This window comes from Odontomachus brunneus, unplaced genomic scaffold (assembly GCF_010583005.1).
Source record: "Odontomachus brunneus isolate Ranch 3 - 2012 unplaced genomic scaffold, Obru_v1 Obru_scaffold_004, whole genome shotgun sequence".
Classification (NCBI taxonomy): domain Eukaryota; kingdom Metazoa; phylum Arthropoda; class Insecta; order Hymenoptera; family Formicidae; genus Odontomachus; species Odontomachus brunneus.
The window spans coordinates 1,871,243-1,884,510 of NW_022639454.1; the positions used below are offsets into that span (position 1 = coordinate 1,871,243).

General features: G+C 47.6%; 1 protein-coding gene across 1 annotated transcript in view; it reads left to right on the forward strand.

The window, feature by feature from the left end:
• Positions 1 to 4,546: 4,546 nt before the first annotated feature.
• Positions 4,547 to 13,268, forward strand: part of LOC116845066 (transcription factor AP-2-epsilon) — a 188,424-nt gene continuing 179,702 nt past the window's right edge. The window contains exon 1 of the mRNA XM_032817367.1: positions 4,547 to 5,374. The gene's annotated coding sequence lies outside the window, so the exon portion shown is untranslated. The remainder of the gene's footprint in view (positions 5,375 to 13,268) is intronic.

Genomic DNA, 13,268 nt, shown 5'->3' on the forward strand with positions numbered 1-13,268 from the left:
ATGATTCTTTTACTGTACGAGTGACAGATATCAAATACTTTTCTCAGACAGATTTTATTCCAAGAAAATACATTCTTCTTTGCGCAATTTTTTACGTCGAGCAAGCACGATTCTTTGATGGCCCACTTCGAAATAGCAGATTTTTCTTCGCAAAGAGAAGGTTGCTCTGAATGCGCGACTTGTTTGTTTGTCGCGCGCAGGAATGCGGAAGCGTGGTCAGAACCCGTTTAATGAATCGACACTCGCTCGCGAGATAATCGTTTCTCGCGAATTGTCGCGATAACTCTCGTGGCGGATATACCGCATCGGCGCGAAACAATTCTGCGGTGTGCGAATGCGCGTTAACGCAAATTCGCGATAACTCATTCCCGGATCTCGTCGGTGATGATAAATGCGCCGTGCGTGTGGAGCTTAGAGAGCGCGTTACGTTCCCGTCGGAGGATATTTTCTGTGCCGCGTAAGCGCGGTCTCGCACCCGGTCGCTCGCTCGCTCGCTCGCTCGCTCGTCGGTATCGATTACCCACAATAAACTCGCGCCATTTAACACTTCTGCACGTCGATACGACACAGTTTCGCCCCCCGGTCGTGTGCGGATGCAGCAGGAATGTATACGGTAAAATTACGACTATTCTGACAGCCGTAATTACGATGTTACGGGCGGAATATCTTCATAAGTTCGTGCGCAGTGCGTGTGAAGAACTGGTTTAGAGAGTGCGTCTCGCGCGGTCGACGCGTATTTCGAATCGCGCGTTTTAATTGACTCCGCGACAACGTAGTTAGCATTATCGGCGCGCACCGGCACTATATCAGAATTCATTATTTCGATATTATACCGTCGCTAAAGAGCAGGGAGAAGAGGAAGATTCGATAGAAAGAGAGGGAGAGAAGGGGTGAAGGGCGAGAGAGAAAGAGAGAGAGAGAGTATCGATTACCGAGGCTAATAACACACCGTTACACGTCACATGACAATTACATTTCCCGCTTCTCGCGCTATAATTTCCTACGTTCAATTAATATTATCGAAACCTCCACACCGATAATGTCCTCGCGGAGAACGTTCTCTCACGCGGTGCGACTATTCCAATCGCTTCAGCCGCTTCATTCCCGAGAAATTTCACGAGGACGACACTTGGACGACAGACGAATTCGGAACGGAGAGCAGAACAGAGCTGAGAGAAGAGAATGAAAGGGAGGGGAAGGGGATAAGAAAGAGGGAGAGATTTTGAGAGCAAAAGAGATGGAAGAAAACGGGCAAATATATAGTTTTTCTCCCCTTCCAAGAGGGAAGTTCTTAAAGGACCCCTCGGCGAAAAGGGTTTCTAGCTCCTGGTGATTGGTGTAAGTTAGCCCTCTGGGCAGAGAAAACGGTTTCGTGGGCGCATGCGCCGCGCCACAGGGATCCCCCTTTGCTTTAGGGTTAGCCGCGGTCCTCCCTGCGGCCAACAGCCCAGGATGACACGCCCCGGGCTACCAGATCAATAAGATCCCTTATACCTACCTACCAGCCTACCTACCTCTTTGGTTACGCCCTGGGATATACCGTCGTCGCTTTAAATTCGCGAGTAAGGGAACTACGAAACGCGTCCCGCGTCGTGGCTGCGTCGACCACCAAAGCGGAACGACACCCCAGCCGTCTCTGTCGGCACCCTCCGTCTTCGATCCGCTTGTACTATTTGCCGCACAAAATCAGCGTGCAATCTCAGAACGTGACGGGCTCAAAGTATATTATATATATATATATATATATATATATATATATATATATATATATATATATATATATATATTTCAACGAGCGTGGGCGAAAACGCGACGGCTGGGAAAATCTGCAGCTGGTTCTCTATATATTCGCAGAGTAAGAGAGAGAGAAAGAGAGAGCGCGTGAGTGTGTGTAGTTCCCTCATGAGTGCTTTCTCGCGAGGTCCTTTCCGTTGCGCGCAAGTACCGAGAGCGCACATCCCGGTGCATCGGTGCTTTCCTTAGGATCGGTCGTACAATTTGTGAATTTAGCGGGGAAAATGCGCTTCAGCCGGTCGCGTGATATAGCGTAGCCGCGCTCGCTTCTCGAGACATTCGCGGCGGAAAATCCACACGCACGCGTAATACACAACAGTCGGCCATTTCTATCACGAATTTCAGTCGGATTTTTTTCGTTTGACGACAACAATGCGCTTATTATTCGTGATTCGCGCAACGCGTAACATTTTCCATGTCAACCGCCCGTATATGCCGGCCGCGTACGCTCTTGGAACACGATACGATGCTGGCAGAAAATACGCGGGTTTGTTTGTGACCCATTAAACGCGAACAACAATTTCCATCGCGCATAGTGCACATTCGTGAAAATATACGAACTGCATTACACAGATGCGATACGTTACAAACAAAGCCTGCAAACGGACGGACGGACGGACGAACGCGCGTTCGCTCGCACGCACGCACGCACGCACGCACGCACGCACGCATGCACTCGTGCGCGCAGAGCGCAGCGGGAGAAAAAATTGCGATAGCGGGTGTACGTATGTGCGCGCGCGTGCATATGTTTGTGTGTGTGCGCAATTGGAAAGCCGCGGAGGTGAAGTATCGCGAAAGTAATTACAATCGTCGGTATATACCGCGACGGGGAGAGCAGAGGGAGGAGGGTGGGTGGCAGGGAACGGCGGCAGGGCGAAGGAGAGAAGGAGAGAGAGAGAGAGAGAGGGAGCGTACGCGCGTCGAAAAAATCACTGTAAAAAGATGACCGCACGCTCGGGGTCCGCAGCGATGACCGTGTCTCGTTAAAAGGCCTCCCTTCCAATTTCGCCAGGTCGATCTGAAATTTTCTTGTAAGCTCGCGTGCACGCCCTGGGCTGTCACGATTCGGACCTAACTGCCGCGTTCGTATAACCGATTCAGGAATTCCTCGTAAGGTAATTTCATCTTTGGAATTCCTCTGCTGCCCTCGTACGCATACCTACTCGCGCACCGCGAGAGCTACTCGTTTTGTTAAAAGGGTCTCCTCCTCCTCCTCTTTCTCTTCTTGCTGCTGCTCCTCCTCCTCCTCCTCTTCCTCCTCCTCGTCTCTCTCTTCGTCTTCGTCTTCTCTACGCGTCTATGAGGAACGCGCGGTCGAAGGGCCGAAATTGCGCGACGCATTTTATCCGTTGATGAAGGGAGACGATGAAGGGAAGTGCAGCAATCTGCCAGAGATGAATCTTTGTCGTAAGTAAAAGGAAAATTCTCGTGCAAAGGAACATCGGCCAAATGGAGGAGCGCTTCTTTCTTGCGAGAATAAGAATCCATACACACATACACACGATACCGCGTACATGGAAATCGCGTTGCGGCTCCTATTCCCCCGCATCGAAGACGGTACATTCGGGTCGTCCCGACGGTAGACAGCCCAAATTTTTCGTCGGCCTGACTCGGCGGGATAATTAAAAGCAGAAAAAGAAGCCTCCGCGCGTCTTCATCAACGTCAACGGTGCGTCTAGGACGCCACGGGGTCCGGGTCAAACGTCAAAAACAGGAAGGACACGTGTGTGTAAGGGGCTGCCGAAGGAATTCCATTCACTCGTTCATTGCTCAGGTAGTCGATCAAAAATCTACCCTCCAGAGAGAGAGAGAGAGAGAGAGAGAGAGAGAGAGAGAGAGAGAGAGAGAAAGAGAGAGAGTGCGCCCTCGGCCAGCCGGGTCGTCGACCAGAACGACGGTCTGGTCGCATTCGGTGTGTTTGCGTGGTCAACGCCGCGGTTCGTGTGGATCGAACGAAACCGTGCGGTCGTGTAATTAGCGAAACGACGCCAGAAATACTTTCCGGGGAAATACCGGCGAGAGGCCGGCTCGATCGTCGCGTTAATTTCGCGCGATCGTATCCATCGCGGATAATACAAATTTACCACCGGCGGCGAGGGATATCGGTGACGAGTGTTCGCGCACGTTAAACGGTGATAACGATAACACGGTAACGCTCGTCGTCGCTAGCGTACGCTCTGCGTGCTAAACATGTATCGTCGGTTTATTACGCGATAATCACTCGCTCTCTTCGTCGGCGAGAGCGATCAGTTCGAATCTCTCTCTCTCTCTCTCTCTCTCGGATGATAAATCGAAATTTCGGTTTACGAAATTCATCGATTGGAGGGCCCAGACGATCGCGATCGCGCCACGAGATCCTCGCGAATTGAGCGGCGTCGAGCAGGGTGCGGGGCAGATGCACCGATAGATAAAGAGCGAAAGAGAGAGAGGGAGAGAGAGAGAGAGAGAGAGACCCATCCTTTATTCGAGAAATAAAATCTCCATGACATTATCCGGAGGTTTATCCGCGAGAGCGCCAACACGAGCCACGGTCCCAGCGCGCGAGCCAATCCTGGTCGGTCTGGGCGTCCCGTCTCCTCGCATTCAACAGCGCATAACGTGGCTCTATTGGGTCCCAGCTGGCCCCAACCAGCCAATGCGGCCTCGGCGGGGAATAATCCGGACCTTTGGGCCCGTCCCAGCTCCTACCCCGACCGCTCAGCCGGCGCGTCTATCTGGTAGCTAAGGCCCCGCGGGCGCAGTAACCCTCGAGTCCTCCTGCGTGTACGACGGTTTAAGGCGAATACCTATACAAAGGTCGAGATATCGGAAAACAATATCCGCGCGGTGCCGGTAACTCGATATATCTCGGGTTCATCCATCCTTCCTCCCTCTCTCTTTCTCTCTCTCTCTTTCTCTCTCCTGTCTCTCTTCTCTTTCTCTCTCTTTCTTTTCATCTTTCCCTCTCGTTGTTTCCCTTTCTGTCCCTTTATTCTCTCCCTTCCGTCCCTCTCGTACGTGCACAGCCTACTCATTACTTTATCTCCCTCCCGTGCTTGGAAACACAGTCGTCGGGCCCAAGGGTGGTTGGCGCGCGAGCCCGACGGTCGCGCCGAAAGCGCGAATCTGCATAGGGATCGCGCGAAGATCGCGACACCCCGCCGCCGAGTTAGAAGATTTGTGCACAGTGACGACCGGGTGGGGCACCGTTTCGTTTTTGGCGGCCAGTACCGTCGCCACGAACATCCTCGTCTCGAGAGGCCGCGCGCACGTGCGCTCCTACCGCGGGCCTTGTCGTGACGGGTGTTCCGCGTTGAGGATGCCGCGTTGATCGCGTCGTCGTCGTTATCGTCGTCGCGGAGGACATCGCGTTCCTGTCGCGCCCCGTCAGTGCCCCGGGTACCTGTTGGATTCTCTCCGAGAGAGTGGTGCATGTACAGTGGTGTCGTCGAGTGCTTCCGCGGCGGACAGCAGCGACTCTTCCGCGATCTCTCGAGCCTCGCTCTCGGATCAGTTTTTCAGTTCATGTGAACGTTGGCCCCGACGAAGCGCCCGAATGCCGAACCTAGACTACTACAACACCGCGAGAATGCATCAAATGGTAAACTCTTTTCAAAATATACTCTAGCTCTTCCGACTCGCCGGGCCTTTAAACTCGAGAGGCACAACAAGTCTGTTCCTACCTGGATCAGTCGCAGCCCTGGGAGTTTATTCCCTCATATCTATAATGTGCTCTTTGCTTCCTGTTTCTCGTTCTCTACCTTTCTCTGGCTTAAGGTTCAAGTCAGAAAAGGATGAAAGAAGGGGAGAGGAAACGACTTGCACATTGTAAATCAATTTTTACCCTCGAGGTTTTGTATTTGCTTCACTCTAAGGGTAGAAAGTGCAATCTGGTTCAGCTGAAGAGGACAGGTACCCAAGACTCGGGAAAAATCACCGTTGCAAAGAGATCTCCCGCGATAAGATTGTGTATGCAGCCACCGTCGCGAATTGCACGACAAATCTATCTATCTCGATAATTGCGACCTAACGATTGCGAGGCATGCTCACAGAGGCAGCGTGCCCGAGAGATTAGAGAGCCCGTTCACCGACAGTCGCGCGAAACGCACTATCTTCGCGAATCTGAAACGCGCGCACCTGGTCGCGGGCGTAATAAACAACCGCAATGACGTTACGACGCGCAATTCGTCACGCGCGCCCCAAGGACGCGCTTAAGTGAAATAGATACGTTGGCCTTATGGAATATAAGTTCATAAAATTGAGCGGTAAATCATGGGGGATTTCTTTGCGGAACTTACTCGGCGCGAGCGCGCGCGTGCGAGCGGGCATCCGCCAGACGCCGCGTAATGACAGGCTTTAAGAGCCTCACTCGTAAAATCCTGGCACAATGGAATCATTCCGCGTGCACAGACGTTGTGCTATACCCTCTCCTCGTTGCGCCTTCGTTGCGCCTTCGTTGCGCGTGCGGACGTCGGTAAACACGTCGGTGAAGCTAGAGTCGCACGACGCACGATTTCATGCGCTTCTCACATGCACTTCTCACATGCACACTGACCGACAGCCCAGTCCACTGCATAGATCCTCCGATGCACGACTCGTGCAGTGAACCGAACTGCCGATCAGCGTGCGAGTAAGGAGCCATGAAATCGTGCTTCGTGTGATTCTAGCTTAAACGCGTCGATTCGCGGCGGCGGTGTTGCGAGACGTCGTAAATTGAGAACGGACAGGAAGCTTCCCTCTTTTGCTCTCCTCTTGCCCGTCGCGAAGAGTGATAACCGGAATTTCAAAGTGTTTGTTTATTTATCTCACGCGGATTTATTACCCGCGAGTTCTCTTCTCGATTTATTTATTCGCGACAAATAGCGCGAGTCAAAGTGTTGTCAAAGTTTGTATTAATTATATGCGCTGTATCTCCCTTCCCCGTCGCCCACATGCGCGCGCGCGTGGCCACCGTCCAATGGGTGTATTAAATATTATCGTAAATATAGAAGCAAAATATATATAGGCCTGCGCGTTTCCCAGTCGAAGTTAAATGTTTGATATCAAATTAACAAGTCCGATCGACTAGCGGCTTCAATATTGACAAAGCGAAATGCAATGCTATTACCGCAAACCAGCCATTAAATGCTGTAAATTTAACAAATTTGCTTAGGCATCGTAATGAGAGATATTACGAGGCGCGTCTGTACCAGAATATGCGCGCGCGCGCGCCTGCGATTCTTCGAGCGCACTTTAAGCGACCATCCGCGATGCGTTTTTTCAAATTGATAAACGCGAGAGAAGATGATGGAAAAGAAAATATTGCACGGGAAAGAAGGTGCGGTGCATGTAAACAGAAATATTTTGTTGTGAGCGGTGTAACTGCATCAGTTATCATCTGGTTATCCTTCTTTCTGAAAATAAATTAGTCAAACATCACTGAAAACAGTGAATATACTATGATTACAGTTATAAGTATAGCACTGAAAGTGCTCAGTGCTATACTCATAACTGATATCAATGACTATTCACTGATTTACTTTAAGAGAGTTGTATGATGTGTGATACAATTCACAAGGAACATTCGCGAAGTGTGTGTCTCCGATTTCGACGAAACTTGGCATATTTATAGAATGGCCAAAAATAAGAAACCCATATTTTTTTATCGGCAGTGGCTTAGGTTTAAGGGGTGAAACTACCCCTCAAAGTTTCATGCCCTTTTTACTACCTCTATAACTGTTAGAGATAGAAAAAAACTTTTTAGCCCATTTTATTTTTTATAAGAAACCGCATAACTTTTGTCTAAAAAGTTTTTTTCTATCTCTAATAGTTACAGAAATAGTAAAAAGGGCATGAAACTTTGAGGGGTAGTTTCACCCCTTAAACCTGCGCCATTACCGGTAAAAAAAATATAGGTCTCTTATTTTTTGCCACTCTATAAACATGCCAAGTTTCATCGGAAATCGGAGATACACTTCGCGAATGTTCCTTGTCAGTTATTCTGATACATCAACTAAATCAATGATAGAAAAAAATGGTTAATCCAACTCAAATCATAGTTATTTCTAACTCTAATTATATTTCTTGTAGTAAAATGATAGTATACGTATATAAGCTTATAATTATTTATATTATAGTAGAATTTAATATGTGTATAAAAGGATGGGGATGTTTTCTTGACCATAATTTATAGCAATTACCTCTCCGTGTGGTTATAATTACATTTAAGTACCAAACACTTTTTCTTAGTGTAGCGATCTGGTTGTGGCAACCAGAAATCGCGGTTGGGGTGACATTTACCATGGATACACTTTGCTCGGAGCAACCAGATGTCGTCATTGCTGCAACGCCAGTGACTCAGCAATCGCTCTGCAGTTGCAGCAAACGCATAATTGGTTGTTTCATATTTTACTATTGAATCTAGTTGACTCGAGCGAATTTACGTGTGGATCAATCGTTCTTCCTGTATAAGGGAATAAAAGTAGCCATTAGACGTAATAAGACTAGGTTCAATACGTTCGCGCGGATATTTAACGCACAAAATTAATCCAGCCGCCGGCAGCGCGCAAGTCGAGGCGGAGTTCTTATTATGTTGTTAATCGTCGCTCTCGACCGCGGGCGGAGGAGTAGACGCGCAACATTTTCGTTGTTGCTGTTAGCACCTTCGATGCTTTACGATCGCCAATTACTTGGGCGCGTGTATTCGTAGCCAGAAGCGCGCACGCGTGTGCACGCACGCGCACACACGTGCGTCACTTCATGTTCGCGCGCTCCGCAAAATCGCCGAACGCGAAACGGCGAATGGAGGGATGGATGCTCCTCTGACCGCACAAAAATAATCGTGGCATCCGACGCGTTGCAGGCAGAATTCACATTTCGGCAGAAGATCAGAATACAGAAAGTCGATCAGAACTCACGTTTGGTAGAAGAGCAGAAACTGCCACCCCGACCACCAGCGCGATTGGCTTCCGCATGTTGCTTTCCTCTTTCCCCTTCCGAGCTGTGAATTTTTTCTTAGAGCGCATCCACACCTTGGCAGAAAAGTAGAAAGCATACGGAAAAAAATAACTTGCTGCAGCAGCAAACTAATTTGCTACATATGGACAGTTAAATATAATTCGCTGTGTTAGCTACTTTTTCTTTGCTGCGGGAACCTATTTTCTTGCTGTGATAACAAGAAAGTCTGCTCCTACAAAAGAAAAGTGGCTAATGTAGCAAATTTGGTACAGATGGATCAGTAAACATAATTTACTGCTTTAGCTACTTTTTTGTTGTACGTGCAGATTTTCTTGTCAACATAGCAAGAAAATTAGTTCCTGCAGCAAAGAAAAAGTGGCTAATACAGCAAATTATGTTTAGTTGTCCATATGTAGCAGATCTTTTGTTTTTCCATGCAGAAAAGCAGGTCAGAACTTGTGCTGGTGATTAGATGACTAGTTTCTGCTTTTCTACCAGTTCTGATTGGCTTTCTGTTTTCTACTTCTATGCCAAGGTGTGAACTATCCCTTAAGCCTGATCTACAATATGCTCTTTGCGTTCTGTTTCTTGTCTTCTGTTTTTTCTGATTTAAAGTCTGATCTACAATATGCTCTTTGCGTTCTGTTTCTTGTCTTCTGTTTTTTCTGATTTAAAGTCTGATCTACAATATGCTCTTTGCGTTCTGTTTCTTGTCTTCTGTTTTTTCTGATTTAAAGTCTGATCTACAATATGCTCTTTGCGTTCTGTTTCTTGTCTTCTGTTTTTTCTGATTTAAAGTCTGATCTACAATATGCTCTTTGCGTTCTGTTTCTTGTCTTCTGTTTTTTCTGATTTAAAGTCTGATCTACAATATGCTCTTTGCGTTCTGTTTCTTGTCTTCTGTTTTTTCTGATTTAAAGTCTGATCTACAATATGCTCTTTGCGTTCTGTTTCTTGTCTTCTATCTTTTTCTGGCTTAAAGCTTAAGGTTTGAGTCAGAAAGAGATAAAGAGAAAGAAGCAGGAAGCAAAGAGCATATTGTAGATCAGGTTTAAAGCTTAAGATTTGAGTCAGAAAGAAATAAAGAAGCAAGAAGCAAAGAGAATATTGTAGATCAGGCTTTACAGTGTTCACGATGCATCGTTCAAATTCAGACGCACCACGGACAGCGCGGATAAAAAGGGTTTAATGGTCGGTTCGGGGATGGTACACGCGACGCGTACGCGCCGACCTGAACGCGCTATCGCGTGCGTGTGCCGCGTACACTAGGAAACATTCGCGCACAATGTGTGTGTGTGTGCGTGAGTAGACAATGTGAACCGTGGTGCATCACCGGCGCATAACTCCTCGTAGCTGACGTTTCAATCAACCGCGCCTCTCCCGCCGGCTCGCTCCCTTGGACTTTTGTTGCGCGCAGCAACACTTTTCTTCACGCTCGAAGAGCGAAAACGAAAACGCGACGACGCTTCGAACGGTATCCCGACTAGAAATTTATACCATAGTTCTCTCATCCCAAGTTCTTGATCCCAATCAGTTGTCTGGTTTGTACAAACTGACGATATCGGATCTTGATTATTAACCTTAGAATCTTGAACACGGCTAAATTTTAGCTAGACCAACTTTTCAAACGTGACCGTTCTTAAAAGCATTGTGTTTTGTTTCTTCACTGTAACTTTTTTCAACTTCATTGAATTGCAAAGACATTAATAGATCCATATCCCTGAATGTTTTCTACGCAGATTAAAAATAATAAATAGATTGAGTTTTGACGGAATGAGCAAATAAAAATGCGCTGGATAAAATTTATTCATGTTTAAGATTTGCATATTTTCGATATTTAGAGTTCTAGGGTAAATAAGATCCTTATTATTAATTCTTCGTGTGTGACCGATCACTTCTGGACACTTTTCTCCTCACGTACGATTAAAAGAAATCATATCACAATTTTTTCTCATTATTTAAGGTTCCTAAATCGAGGGAAAAATGTTCAAGAAATAAAAAATATTTATTCGGTGGACGCACAACATATTTGCTTATACTAATACAAAATATTTTTTGAGTCACAAAATATACGTTTTCTTAAAACTTTCGCATTTATGAAAGCAATTGTTTATTTCATTTAAATAAAAGAATTTAGATTTAAGTAAATATGTTATTCGGTGGATATACCGAATGAATATTTTTTATTTTTTAGATATTTTTTTCTCTCATAGTGTATTTTCTGTTTAAAACGTGTTATAGCCTCCAATATTTTCTTTTTCCGCAAAATATGGAAGAAGGTATGGAATTATTGACTGTTTGAGTGTTTCTAAAATGATCCATGGATCACACACACACACACACACACGCAGAGTTAATAATTCTTACCAATTATCCTGATTGCCAAGCTGCGTTACATGACTTATCGGGTCTCGATAACATCATCTTGCACAAATCAAATAATCAACCTGATCAAGACCATGGGATAAATTTCTAGTCGGGATCCTCGCGATACCTAGAAGCGCGCGTTCTTTTATTAACGATTAGCCGTTTTACGGTCAAGTGTCTCGCGGGTGATCTCGCTGGAGTGCATAAATTGCGCCACGACGCGAAGGGATCGGTCGTACGAGTGGAAGAAGCGAAGTAAGAGCACGTTTGTGGTGCGAGAGAAAGAGAGAAAAGGAGGAGAGAGGGAAAAGCTACGAGCAAATAAATCGAAGAAGCAAGATTGCCGATCGGAAATACGAAAAGAATCCGCGATTCACGCGGCCGTAACTTTCGTCACGCGACACTCGAGCATTCTCGGAACCTGAGATCGGCTCGATCGGTACCGTGTCGACGTCATCGATCCTAGCGACGGAGAAAATTGGTTTCAACGAGGTTCTCTTTCTCTTTCCCTCTTCCTCTCGCTGTTCATCAGCTCGGGGATGAATGAAAGACCGTTGACATCGAGCGCCTCGTACTGGAGAAAAAGAAGCGTAATTGCACGCTGAAATACAATCACATAGTCAGAAAACTGATTTTCGTCGTAAACGCCGCTACAGTGTTGTTAATAACAATCTCGTACGATATCGCTGCAATTACTCTTTTTTTCTTCGTTGGAACGACAAAAAGATATGGTCGGCGCCGAAAATGACTGTAATTTGCCGTGAGATTAACGATTCTTCCTCCCGGGATATGTAAAGAAGCAGTACGCGCCATCCTGAAGTCTCTGTCACCCCGCGTCGACCTACCTGCTCGCGCGCGCGCGAGAGAGAGAGAGAGAGAGAGAGAGAGGGGGGAGGGAGAGAGGGAGATTAAAACGCAAACGGGCCGTATATAATTGAATGAAACTCGTGCAGTTTGTCGTGAAAACACGTTTCGCAATCTGCTCGCGTATATCATCGCGCGGAGCTAATCAGGATTAACTTATTCATTCTTGGATGTGTGCGCGCGAGGGCGAGACGAGCGCGCGGTATGAAAAACGGAAATGCCGCGGCCCGATATTTCCCGATCGGGGAATCGAGCGCCTATTAAACGGCCATAAATCAAAGACCGACGTACGGATTCTATCGGAAACGACGCGACGCTCGTTAACAGGCGGCCAGTTAAGAAGGAGATCGATGATAGGCCGCGTGCGCGTTGTCGTCGCCATTAAGCGCGGCGTGTTTTCTCTCTTTAGCCCACATCCGGATAGGACGTGCTCGCGGAAATTATAAGGCGCGCGCGAAATTATAAGAGAGCGTGCGAGTAGGAATTCAAGCGGGACGCGCGTAAATCATGCGAGAGTGTGCTGAGACGCGCGCGAGCCAAAATGCCGACCTCTAGTTCCCCGTTTTCCCTCGCGTGCAGCTGGTTTTAAATGTCACGTGTGGTTACGTAAAGGCTATTCTCGCGTGTTCATCGATTAGTCAATTGTTCGATAGGCAGTTTTGAATGAATTGCAAACTACCAGGCGGCGGGGTGGATTCGCAGCCGTGACTCGCAGCCGTTGATCGAGAGACACGACAGGACGGAAGCGAATCGGGGCATAAGGCGCCAACTTTCCTAAACGTCGTGCCGCGCGAACCGGTCGCTTCGGTTCGACGGCGGCGTCGGTTTTCTCACGAGATTCGCAGTTTGGAGAAAGTCCGTCGCGGGCCGTGCAACGTCTGCAACGATTAATAATCGCCGGACATTCGAGAAGACTGTGGGTTATTATCGTAGCTCGACTCATCACAGGCGAGAAACGCAGAGACGCGGCGATTCCGGCGTGAGACGGCGTTAACGGCCGATACTGGAAACCGTAAAACGTAGCGGCGCGTTCATAAAAGTTGAATAGCTTTTTTGCGCGGGCGCGACGTGGCAACGGTGTCGGTTATTGTGCCATAATGTTTACCTATGACTTCTCTCTCGCCCGAGCCCTTCTCGCGAGTTCCATCTCCGAGTTCTTCTCGCGTTGTTCTTGCCGCGCAGAAGAACGCTCCTCTCGCGCGATGTCGAATCGAGCGGTAGGAATCCCGGGCGCGTTAAGTACTTTTTGAAAGAAGAAAACGAAGGAAGAAAACGAAAAAGAGACACAGAAAAAGTAGGCGAAGGAGAAAGAGAGAGAGAGAGAGAGA